Below are 12,858 nucleotides of genomic sequence, written 5' to 3'. Positions count from 1 at the left end.
CACTAAAGTCAGTACGTACTGCTTTCCTCTGGGCGTCTTTTTTGGGAAAGGGCCCAGAATATCCACAGCTACTCGCTGAAATGGGACCTCAATTATGGGGAGTGGCTGGAGAGGGGCCTTGACCTGGTCTTGAGGCTTACCCACTCTTTGGCATACCTCACAAGACCGGACATACTTGGCAACGTCCTTGCCCATCCCCTCCCAGTGGAAGGACTTCCCCAACCGGTCCTTGGTTCTGTTCACCCCAGCATGGCCACTGGGATGATCATGGGCTAAGCTTAAGAGCTTCTCCCGGTACTTAGTTGGAACCACCAACTGTTTTTGCGGCTGCCATTCTTCCCGGTGTCCACCAGAAAGAATTTCCTTGTATAAAAGTCCTTGGTCTATAACAAACCGGGATCGATTAGAAGAGCTGAGAGGCGGTGGGGTGCTCCGTGCTGCCGCCCAAGCTTTCTGAAGGCTGTCATCTGCTTCCTGCTCAGCTTGGAACTGTTCCCTTGAGGCTGGGGTCACCAGTTCTTCCTCACACTGTGGACTTGGGCTTGGTCCCTCTGGAAGCGATGTAGGTGATGGGGTTGTTTCCGTTGCTGGTGAACCGCTCTCCGCTGGTGCACCTGAGGGTATTTCAGGCTCTGGCTGAGCCTTTTGGGTATGGCTGTCTTTTGCTTCTGCCAGTTCTGGCTCACTGGCGCCCTCTGGCGTTGAGTTTGAAAATGTGGTTGCACTTGCTGGTGCTGGTTGCTGTTCCAGTTCCGGGCCTGGGACTGGAGGTGCTGTGGCTGTTTCAGTGGTTGGCATGGAATCCGGGTCCACTACCTCTGTCTGGGTCTCTGGTAACACAGACGGGGCCTCTGTGGACGGTTCAGGAACAGGAATGGGTCTGGAAGCTTGCCTGGTTTGGCTACGTGTAACCATTCCCACTCTCTTGGCCCGCCTCACCTGGTTGGCCAAGTCTTCCCCCAGTAGCATGGGGATAGGATAATTGTCATAGACTGCAAAAGTCCACATTCCTGACCAGCCTTTGTACTGGACAGGCAGTTGAGCTGTAGGCAAGTCTACAGCTTGTGACATGAAGGGGTAAATTGTAACTTTGGCCTTTGGGTTGATGAATTTGGGGTCAACGAAGGATTGGTGGATAGCTGACACTTGTGCCCCCGTGTCTCTCCATGCAGTAACCTTCTTTCCGCCCACTCTCAAATTTTCCCTTCGCTCCAAGGGTATTTGAGAGGCATCCGGGCCTGGGGATCTTAGTGTGATGGTGGTGTAATGAATTGCACTCGCATGGTGTTCTTGGGACACTTGGCCTTGATATGTCCCAGTTCATTACACTTAAAGCATCTTCCATCTGATGGGTCACTGGGCCGAGGTGAGTTACTGGAGACTGGTGAGGTTGAAGGGTAGGGTATCTGTGGCTTTACTTGGGTGGTATGTGGGGTCTTTGGCTGTCCTCGGTTGTAGGGTTTATGGTCTGTGTGCCCCCTGGGGTAATCGTTCCCCTTGACAGTAGCTTTCTTGCTTTCTGCCAGTTCCATCCATTTGGCTCCAATCTCCCCCGCCTCAGCGATATCTTTGGGATTTCCATCTTGTATGTACCGTGTGATGTCTTCAGGAACACCATCCAAGAACTGCTCCATTTGTATGAGGAGGTTCAGTTCTTCCAAGGTTTGAATGTTGTTTCCTGTTATCCAGGCCTCATAGTTTTTTGCAATGTAGTAGGCGTGTTTGGGAAATGACACCTCTGGTTTCCACTTTTGGGTTCTGAAGCGCCGACGGGCATGATCTGGGGTTATCCCCATTCGGTATCTGGCCTTGGTTTGAAAAAGTTTATAGTCATTCATTTGCAGCTTAGGCATTTCAGCTGCCACCTCTGCTAAAGGTCCACTGAGCTGTGACCTCAATTCTACCATGTACTGGTCTTCGGGGATGTTGTACCCAAGACAGGCTCTTTCAAAATTTTCCAAGAAGGCCTCGGTGTCATCACCTGCCTTGTAGGTGGGAAATTTCCTGTGCTGTGGAGCAATAATTGGCGCCAGGTTGTTAGGGTTGGCTGGCACATGCAACCCAGCTTTTGCCATCTCCAGTTCATGTTTTCTCTGTTTTTCCTTCTCTTCATTCTCTTTTTGTTGTTTTTCCATTTCTTTTTGTTGTATTTCCATTTCTTTTTGGTGTTTTTCCATGTCTCGGCGGTGGGCCGCCTCTTCTTCTGCTTGTTTCCTTCGGTAGGCCAACTCTTCTTCTTCTAGTTTTCTTTTGTGTGCTGCCTCTTGGGCTGCTTGTTCTCTTTGGTAGGCTGCCTGTTCTCTTTGGTAGGCTGCCTCTTTGATCTGTTCTTCTCTTTCTTTCATCTCCATCTCTTTTTGTTTTATTTCCAGTTGTCGCCTGTGTTCAGCTTCTTTGATTTGTTCTTCGGCCTCAATTTTTGCCTTAGAAGTCATGGTTCCTGTTTCTTGTGTTGGGGTGCCCTCCGGTGTTTATCTTCTGAACTGCAGGTTCTGTTGCCTCCTGAAGTCTGCCTAGCAACAGTGCCTTTTTTCCCTTTCTCTCTCTAGCTAATGTTCAATGAAGGGAAACCAGAAAAACCACTTTATTTGCATGCATATAAGTGCTGGTACTTGCCTCCTAATGGGAGGGCTATTGCATGACAAAAGACCCTCAACAGTTTGGTAATGGCTTCTCGCTTAACATGCAAGCCACAAACTGCCAGAGAGAGCAGAAAAAAAAATTCTCTCTGGTTCCCTTTTAAAACCAACTGTTTCTCTCTGCTAAAAAGCCCTTAGCAGAGAAGAGAAAAATATAATATTCCTACTGGCTTCTGGATTCTGTCTATATCCCACCGCTGCTACTCATACCATAACCTTAGTCCCAGATTTGGACCTTAGCGTCCAAAATATGGGGGTTAGCATGAAAACCTCCAAGCTTAGTTACCAGCTTGGACCTGATACTTGCTGCCACCACCCAAAAAATTAGAGTGTTTTGGGGCACTCTGGTCCCCCTGAAAAACCTTCCCTGGGGACCCCAAGACCCAAATCCCTTGAGTCTCACAACCAAGGGAAATAATCCTTTTCCCCTTCCCCCCTCCAGGTGCTCCTGGAGAGATACACAGACACAAGCTCTGTGAAACTACACAGAGAGACTCCCCCTCTCTGTTCCCAATCCTGGAAACAAAAAGTACTTTCCTATTCCCCCAGAGGGAATGCAAAATCAGGCTAGCAATCCAACACACAGATCTCCCCGATTTCTTCCTCCCACCAATTCCCTGGTGAGTACAGACTCAATTTCCCTGAAGTAAAGAAAACTTCAACAGGTCTTAAAAGAAGCTTTATATAAAAAGAAAGAAAAATACCTACAAATGTGCTCTCTGTATTAAGATGATACAATACAGGGTCAATTGCTTAAAAGAATATTGAATAAACAGCCTTATTCAAAAAGAATACAAATCAAAGCACTCCAGCACTTATATTCATGCAAATACCAAAGAAAAGAAACCATAGAACTTACTATCTGATCTCTTTGTCCTTACACTTAGAAACAGAAGATTAGAAAGTAGAACTACTTCTCCAAAGCTCAGAGAAAGCAGGCAGGCAGACAAAAGACCTCAGACACACACTTCCCTCCACCCAAAGTTGAAAAAATCCGGTTTCCTGATTGGTCCTCTGGTCAGGTGCTTCAGGTGAAAGAGACATTAACCCTTAGCTATCTGTTTATGACAGGAGGTTGCTCCTCCCACCCCCTATCTTTGGGGAGACCTCATTGCTGTAACTGGGTCACAGCGTGAGTGGCCAGTAATGTCTTTGGGGCTGTGAGGTCTGAGACTGAGAGGGGTGGGCTCGCGGTCATGGCTTTGGGCAGAGGAGAAGTGGGGCTGGGATTAGAGATGCCTCTTTCACCCGCTAGCTCCATTACTGCATCACCCAAAAGCCTCGCTCAGGGTCCACTATGCTTCCTTGTGCTGGGCACTGCAGGGACAATCAGAGGGACAGCAGGATGCATGAGGAAATAGATGAGTGTGTGAGGCAGATGGGTGAAGGGGTGTGTGTGGCATACATTTGGGATGGATGGGGGGCTGAGGGTTGGACAGACAGCAGGACAGATGAAGAGCTGTAGGGACGGATGGTGATGTCACAGGCTGGACTTGTGATGGGTTCAGCTCATGGCCGCTGACTCTGTCATCTCCTGCCCCCATCTGCCCGTCTGACTCTGCCCCTGTCTCTCACAGGCAGCACTCAGCAGAGTCTGGCCCTGTTGTTATACTGGTGCCTACATCCAGCGCACACCTGTGTGTAATGTGCTCCTGGAGAGCTCAGGCAGGGAGAAGCGTGTGGCTCACAGCTGCTGAACCAGCTACTCCAAAGAGTGCCGCAGATCTCCCCTTCCTTGGGCAGCAAGACCCTGGGCAGGGGGTTCCCTCTCCCTCCTCGCTGCCAAAGCAGCCTGCTCAGCGCAGAAACCGAGGTCACCTGTCTCCACCCAGCCTCTAGCTGGAGCTGCTCCAGCCCCGAATTGCTGGTATCCAGCCTGGCCGGAGTTGGTGTGATGTCCTAGCAGAGTCCATTCTTTCTCCCCGGTAGATTATGATTTTCCCCACTGCAGTTAGTTGCTCTTTCTCAGCTTCCCCATAGCCCCTCCCCAGTGATAGTGACCTCTGCTGGCCAGGCACGGGAGTGTCCTGTAGGTGCCTTCTTGTAGGATCAGTGACTCCTGGTGGCGATGGGCAGCAATGCCTGGCATGTATCCCGCCTAGCATTGCTGCAGCGACCCCTGGTGGCAACTGAGGTCAGTTGTCTGTGTGACCCCACTACTGCCATTGTGCCTGTTAGCGCTGGTGCGTAGGTGAGGCAGGGCCTTGTGTGTATATCAGCCAGTGGGGCAGGGCCCTCTGCGTATCTCACTCTCATCTCGTTGACACGTGTTCCCCAGGTGGGGCAGTCCCCTGTGTGTATTTACTCCCCCCAACCCCTATATTGGGCATGTGACCACTAATAGCCAGAGGAGTCAGTGCCCAAGCTGTATTCTTCACCTCCCCCAAGGGGGCAGGGTGCCTGGGTGGCTGTGTCAGGCAGTGCCCTGGGAGTCTTCCAACCCCTTTGTGGCAGTGAGCCCTGCTTCTGGTGTGTATCACTCCCCCACTAGGGATGTGCACGGTTGGCCCAGTATGGCAGTGCCCTTTGTGTAGCCCCCTCCCTCCCCCGCCCCCAGGGTGACCAGATAGAAAGTGTGAAGAATCGGGACAGGGTGGAGGATAATAGGCACCTACATAAGAAAAAGTCCCGAATATCGGGACTATCCCTATAAAATCGGGACATCTGGTCACCCTATCCCCTCTACCCCTGTGCCAGGTATGGCAGGCACTGATCCCTGGCATTCCTGTGGGGCAATACCCTCTGTATATCCCCCAATTGGGGCAGTGACCCCTGCTGGTCAAGTGGGGCAGTGCCCTGTGTGTGTGTGTGTCCCCTATTTAGGTAGTGACCCCGATGGCTAAGTGAGGCAGTGGCCTTTGATTTCCTCTTCTCTCCCCAGCCCCCCCTCTCTCTAGGGTAGGGCCCCCAGTTGGGGCTCTACCCGATGTGTATCTCTACTAATTGGAGCAGTGACCTCCCCGTGGTGCCCTGGTGTGGCAGTGCCCTATTGGTATCTCCCTCCCCCTCTCCCCACGCCATTGTGGTAGTGGCCACATCAGGCAGTGGCCTGTTTATCATCTCCACCGCACCAGCACCATTGCAGCAGTGCCACCTGGTGGCCATGTGCAACAGTGCCCCGCCTGTATCCTCCTTAACCTTTGCTGCAGTGACCCCAGGTGCTCAGTTTGAGTAGTAGCCTGTGTTTACCTCACCTCTTGGGGCAGTAACATGTGGGGCCAGCTAAGACAGAGCACAGTCTGTGACGTCTGGTGGCCACGTAGGGCAGTGGCCTGTATGTACCATCTCCTCTGGAGCGGTGACCACTGGTGTCTTGGTGCTAAGATGCAGCCACCTCTGGGTTACGTGGTGGGGCTGTTGACAGGACAGTGGGGACTGCCGCCCCTTTCCAGTAAGTAGGGGAATGTCTGGTGTTCGGGGCAGAGTGTTCCACCTTCTGTTGAACTGTGATGCTCTGAGCACCTTTCCCTTCCATGAAGAAGACCTTGTGTGACTCCAAAGCTGGTCCAGTAACAGGTATCACCTCACCTGCCTTGTCTCTCTGGTATTCTGGCCAGTGTCCAACTTCCCCTTCACTGTTGGTCTTCAAACTTCCTCCAAGCCTCTTCACCCAGTCCCTTAAGATGCCAAACCTCCCCTGGAGCCCAACCCTGGGGAGGGCACCCTATCTGAAAACCCTACGGCACCATGGGGGTGGTAGTGTCCACTGCCTCCATCTCCCACCAGCCAGGATGGGCCCCACAGCACAATGGGAGTGTTTGTGTCTCCTGCTTCCATTTCCTGACAGCTGCTGCCAGGCCCGGCCCAAACTTCCCATTTCTGGTGCGAGTCTGGAAGCAGGTGCTGCCGGGAAGGGTGGTGCTGGTGTCAGGAGAAAGCAGGAGGAGTAAGTGGGTCTGTGCTACTGCGGGGAAGTGCTTCCCTTGCTGTGAAAGGGCCCCGCTATTAGAGGAGATGTCATCTCCCTGCCCTGCCATGCTCTGCACCAGCCCCTGCTTGTCACGGGAGCAGGGCTGGCTCCAGGCACCAGCGTAGCAAGCAGGTGCTTGGAGCAGCCAATTCAAAGGGGCGGCCCGTCTGGTATCGGGTCAGCATGTCTGGTCTTTGGCGGAAATTCGGCGGCGGGTCCCCCATTTCCTGTCTTAGTCTTTGAGCTGCCACCAAATGTCTACCAAAGAGGAAGGGAGGGAGGACTCACCGCCGAACTGCCGCAGAAGAAGCAGTGTGGTTGAGCTGCTGTCAAAGAGCCACAGCTTTTTTTTTCTTTTATATTTACTTTCTCCACACCTGTCATGGTTTTATAGACCTCCGTCGTATCCCCCTTTAGTCGTCTCTTTTCCAAGATGAAAAGTCCCAATCTTATGAATCTCTTCTTAGACAGAAGCTGGTCCATATCCCCTCATCATCTTTGTTGTCCTTTTCTGAATCTTTCCCATTCCAATAGATCTTTTTTGAGATTGGGGCGACGGCATCAGCACACAGTATTCAAGATGTGGATGTACCGTGGATTGATATTGAAGCGATATGATAGTTTCTGTCTTCTTACCTATCCCTTTCGTAATGATTCCCAACACTCCGCTGCACATTGAGTGGATGTTTTCAAAGAACTATCCACAACGACTCCTAGATCTCTTTCTCAAGTGGTAACAGCTAATTTAGACCCCATCTTTTTATAGGGATAGTTGGGATTCTGTTTTCCAACGTGCATTACTTTGCACTTAACAGCGCCGATGTTCATCTGCCATTTGGTTGTCCCGTCACCCAGTTGTGTCAGATCTCTTTGTGGCTCTTCTCAGTCTGCCTGGGAATTAACTATCTTGAGCAATTTTGTATCATCTGCAAATTTTGCCACTTCACCGTTTACCCCTTTCCCCAGATCATTTATGAATAAGTTGAACAGTACTGCTCCCAGTACAAACACCTGGGGATAAGAGAGGGAAGATCCTCTTCTGACGCTGGCAGACCAGGTGCCAGCTCACGCCAAGGCCCCTAGGCCTTACTGATAAGTGACAAACGCATGGCTGGAAACTAGTCTTGCTCACCTGTTTGTTAGTGTTGTTAAAACAGGCATTAGATTCATAAAAATGTGTTTAGAGTTTATGACTAGCTCGTCAGTTGCTGCATGCATTCTTCTCACCTATAATAGCCGTAGCCTGTGTTGTAAGGTGATATATAAGCGTTGGCACTAAAGCTGTAAACCCCCTTGCTGCCACTCCGCCACCAGTCAGGAGAGAAGCATTACCAAGTGTGAAACGCTAGTTTACCAGAAGAAGCGTCATCTCCTTTCCAACAGGAGAAGGCCCTGACTGAGACATCAGACAGGCCACTGTGGATCATCCATGGACAAAAGACCTGGTTGATTGCTCCCCCTGACACACCCACGAGGAGGCAGAGACCTGCACAAACACTTGCCCCCATCAGCTTGAGCTCTGGGGGAATGGAATAAAAATCTCTGTCAGGAAGAAACTGTTGTCCCCACCCGCGATGCTGCTTGGACTTCAGGGAGACGGCATGCCTTCTAAGCATAAGCAAGGGATCCCGGCTGTTTGGCTAGGGTTAGCCCTAAAGGACATACAGAGTTTGAGTGTTACAGCAGCTTCTACTACACCTGGGTGGCAAGCTAGAGTCAGGGTGCCCAAGGGGGCTGTCTGTGACTCCATGTTAAGGCTGTTCTTGTGCCTGAGGAGATCACACTTGATGCTTGGTGGGTGAGATCAAAGTGTGTGTGCAATACACAACCGTGCGGAACCCCACTGCCTGCCAGCCCCAGGCTCCAGGGGCTCCTGCTCTCTGGGGCTCTGGCTGCACTAGAAAAGTAAGTTTCAAGCTTGCCTGGTTCAGAAAACTGGAAGGGAAAGATAGAGAACCCACATTACATTTTTTAAACAAAGAATTCTCATGTGACTTAGGGGATTTTCCAATAGTGAGGGTGGCAATAATGAGAAGTTAAGGGTAATTATTTAGCATTTAGATTACAGTCAGTTTGGGGGGAAAAAATCAGGCTTGGGGCCCTTGTGTGCCGGATGCAGCACGACATCTAGTGCCTTGTCTCGATCTTACGAACCAAGATACATAGAACGTAGGTCGGGTACGGAGAAGTCTGTGTAACTCGTGCAGTTGTTGATGTACACGTAATCTCAAATATTACCAAGCCCCCACCCCAAAAAAAACAAAAACAAAAAAAACAACCATCTCCCCTACAGACCCAGAGTCCGGAAAGCATTTGTCCCTCATACTGTTGAAAAGACTCACAGCAGAAAGAAGAAGTCCAGCCTCTTAAATAATTATCTAGCAAGACAAAGAAGAACCTCTCACATCTGCAGACTCACAAAACACTTCCAAGAAAGTATAACTGTATTGTGTTTATCATAAAGAAACAAAACCACTAAAAACACCATATTTTTCTGCTTTTTCAAAAAAGAATCTGCTTGAAAAAAAAATCATCACAGTTTAACTCTTTTCTGTTTTTCTAACCAGGAGGTTCTCCCCTAAAGCAGATACACTGTTCCTGGAAACACTGCAATACCAAATCCATGCATGGGGTAGACAAAGCAAGCTCTTCTTCTCACTAATTCTTCTCTTTCAAAAATCAAGCTAATACACAGTGCTCACATCAAAGACATATTACAGATTACAATGAGCAGACACTATGCTTTGATCTTAGCTCCAGGGAGCCAAAAAACAATACTGACATTCTGCCACGCACGCACACCCCTGCGCCCACCCATTTCTACCTCACCAGGACGAGCTCCCAGACATGCAACAAACACCATAACTAGGGAACTCTACGGAAGACTGACTCACTTCTCCGAAATGACTCCAGTGGAAGAATTCAAAGCAAGAACCCTTAACACACAATTCTGTTCAAAGACAGACAAGTCTTTCAGATGCCTTCCTCTCCCTGGTTTCCCCTCTAGACTCCTAATTTCCATAAACCCACCCACTGACCTGTGACTACCAATCTCTCACTGTTAACTCTTATAGGAAACCAGGGCAAAGAATGCCTATGCAAGCGCTATTCCGCAGCCCCAGTGCTCTTTTCTGCTCCTTCCCACGCAACTATATCAAACATACAGTCAATTGCATCAAAGCAGTTCCTCGCTATTTGGGGCATTGGTGCCCCTTAGTCCCTCTGAGGTGATCGGCTGGTTCCTTCTGGCCTTAAATGCTAGGAATCTGACTCAAATGGCCACAAACTTCCTCCTCTTCTGCTCCTATGAACTATCCCTCATCTGGGCAAAACATTTAAAAACACTGGTGTTTTCCCAACAGGAAAGGGATGGACAATTTCTCTTCTGTGGGGAGAGGAGGGAAACCATGCAATCACCTTCTGGAAGGTATATTAAGGAGGGCGGCGTAAGAACCCTCATGGACTAGATTAAGAAAGCAGCTCTTTAACTGACCTTCCAACAATTGCAAACTGAAATCCGCAAGAGCAGCCTTTCAACTCAGGGACCCAAAAATAAGCTGTTGACAATAACTAACCCAAGAGTTACAAATGACTCCAAACCATACACTCTTAGGACAGACCAAACGTTAACACAAACAACAACGCAATTCTTTGCTGCTCTTTAACTGTGATAACCAAAAACTTATGAAACCAAAGAGCCAGCAGAATACACATCACAAAACAGTCCCCTGTTAGCTAGGAAGCCATCTCACTAACACGATGAACTCAAAAAAAAAAAAAAAGAAGGGCAAAAAATCCCACACAGTCATTTTCAGAGCTCTCAGTTGTTTTCATACACTAATAGAAAAGCTTGAGTTACTGACACTAGATGAGGTAGTATCCTTCTGTTTTTTTCACAACAGGGAACAGTCTTACCAAAACAAAGCCTCAAAAAAATTGGGTACAAACTCATAAATGCTCCTCTCCACAGAAATCTTTAGTAAAAGGCAAAAGATTTATACAAACTGGGAAAGGGAGAGAAAAAAAAGGAGAGAAAAAAAAAAGCAGAGTCTCTGCCGGGGCAACCACGTATGCTACCACAAGTCAGGGTGACTACTCTCACAGCCCACTAAACTGCTAGCTTTTAGAGGAAATGGAATTGAACCGATCGACAGCCTGAGTTGAATCATGGGAACCGGTGACACAGGGAGCAAAACAAGCCCCTTGACCAGGGACTCGCTTCGCTGCAGGCAATGCACTGTGGGTATGCAAATAAGATGCTCCGGCCATCTCCAGCGCTCAAAGGAGTCTTTTCTCCGAGCTGCCTCTGCTCCTTCCCCAGCTGGGCGGAGATTGGGATGCAGCGAGGGTGGGGAAGCTGCTCTCCTGAGACAGTCCCGCTGATGGCCCGGCACATGGAGGACGGAGCCCGGACGAGAAGCCAGAGGGCACTTGGCCCACAGCTAAAATCTGGAGCAAAAGCACACACTTTGCAAAGGAACAGGAGCCGGGATCTCAGACATGAGATTCTATCTGCCGGCCGGGGTGCGACCCCGTGTTGTACTTGCTGCATGGTCTGTCTCTCCTGCAAAGTAGCTGGCCTCAGATTCTTGGGGTTTGCTGAGCTGCAGCTCACCTTGATACACGGGAACAGCTTAAAAATCATGGCCTCTCAGGGTTGGAAGGGACCTCAGGAGGTCATCTAGTCCAACCCAATCCCCAACTAAATCATCCCAGCCAGGGCTTTGTCAAACCTGACCTTAAAAACCTCTAAGGAAGGAGATTCCACCACCTCCCTAGGGAACCTATTCCAATGCTTCACCACCCTCCTCATGAAAAAGGGTTTTCCTAATATCCAACCTAAACCTTCCCCACCGCAACTTGGGACCATTGCTCCTTGTTCCGTCATCTGGTACCACTGAGAACAGTCTAGATCCATCCTCTTTGGAACCTCCTTTCAGGTAGTTAAAAGCAGCGATCAATCCCCCCTCATTCTTCTCTTCTGCAGACTAAACAATCCCAGTTCCCTCAGCCTCTCCTCATAAGTCATGTCTTCCAGCCCCCTAATCATTTTTGTTGCCCTAGGCTGGACTCTTTTCAGTTTTTCCACATCCTTCTTGGAGTGTGGGGCCAAAAACTGGACACGGTACTCCAGATGAGGCCTCACTAATGTCGAATAGAAGGGAACGATCACGTCCCTCGATCTGCTGGCAAGGCCCCTACGTATACAGTCCAAAATGCCGTTAGCCTTCTTGGCAACAAGGGCACACTGTCGACTCATATCCAGCTTCTCATCCACTGTAACCCCTAGGCCCTTTTCTGCAGAACTGCTGCCTAGCCATTCGGTCCCTAGTCTGGAGCAGTGCATGGGATTCTTCCGTCCTAAGTGTAGGATTGGGCACTTGTCCTTGCTGAACCTCATCAGGTGTCTTTCAGCCCAATCCTCTAATTTTTCTAGGTCCCTCTGTATCCTATCCCTACTCTCCAGTGTATCGACCGCTCCTCCCAGTTTAGTGTCATCTGCAAACTTGCTGAGAGTGCAGTCCAAGCCATCCTCCAGATCATTAATGAAGATGTTTAACACAACCAGCCCCAGGACCGACCCTTGGGGCACGCCGCTTGATATCGGCTGCCAGTTAGACTTGGAGCCATTGATCACTACCCGCTGAACCCGACGACCTAGCCAGCTTTCTGTCCACTTTATAATCTATTCATCCAGCCCATACTTTTTGAACTTGACGACAAGAATACTGTGGGAGATTGTATCAAAAGCTTTGATAAAGTCAAGGAGTAACACCTCCATTGCTTTCCACTCATCCGCAGACCCAGTTATCTCCTCACAGAAGGCAATTAGGTTAGTCAGGCGTGACTTGCCCTTGCTGAATCCATGCTGACTGCTCCTGATCACTTGCCTCTCCTCTGAGTGCTTCAGAATTAATTCCTCGAGGACCTGCTCCATGATTTTTCCAGGGACTGAGGTGAGGCTGACTGGCCTGTAGTTCCCCTGATCCTCCTTCTTTCTTCCCTTTTTGAAAGATGGGCACTACATTAGCCTTTTTCCAGTCATCTGGGACCTCCCCCGATCACCATGACTTTTCAAAGATAGCCAGTGGCCCTGCAATTACACCCGCCAACTCCTTTAGCACCCTCAGATGCATCGCGTGCAGCCCAATGGATTCTTGCTCATCCAGCTTTTCTAAATAGATTTGAACCACTTCTTTCTCCACAGTGGGCTGGTCACTTCCTCTCCATGCTATGCTGCCCAGTGCAGCAGTCTGGGAGCTGATTTTGTTCGTGAAGATGGGGGCAGGGGGAAGCATCAAGTACATT

The 12,858-nt window shown here is 49.7% G+C and overlaps 2 non-coding genes across 2 annotated transcripts; both read right to left on the bottom strand.

Annotated features, from left to right (window-relative positions):
- Window positions 1-9,131: 9,131 nt before the first annotated feature.
- Window positions 9,132-9,325, bottom strand: LOC127041368 (U2 spliceosomal RNA). Its single transcript, XR_007771652.1, has one exon. It is a non-coding gene; the product is annotated as a U2 spliceosomal RNA (small nuclear RNA).
- A 1,131-nt stretch (window positions 9,326-10,456) lies between these two features.
- LOC127041379 (U5 spliceosomal RNA) lies at window positions 10,457-10,571 on the bottom strand. Its single transcript, XR_007771663.1, has one exon. It is a non-coding gene; the product is annotated as a U5 spliceosomal RNA (small nuclear RNA).
- Window positions 10,572-12,858: the final 2,287 nt, after the last annotated feature.

The sequence above is a fragment of the Gopherus flavomarginatus genome (assembly GCF_025201925.1).
Source record: "Gopherus flavomarginatus isolate rGopFla2 chromosome 13 unlocalized genomic scaffold, rGopFla2.mat.asm SUPER_13_unloc_2, whole genome shotgun sequence".
NCBI lineage: Eukaryota > Metazoa > Chordata > Testudines > Testudinidae > Gopherus > Gopherus flavomarginatus.
The sequence above is the reverse complement of the archived record's forward strand: the minus strand, read 5'-3'. Positions and strand labels throughout refer to the sequence as shown.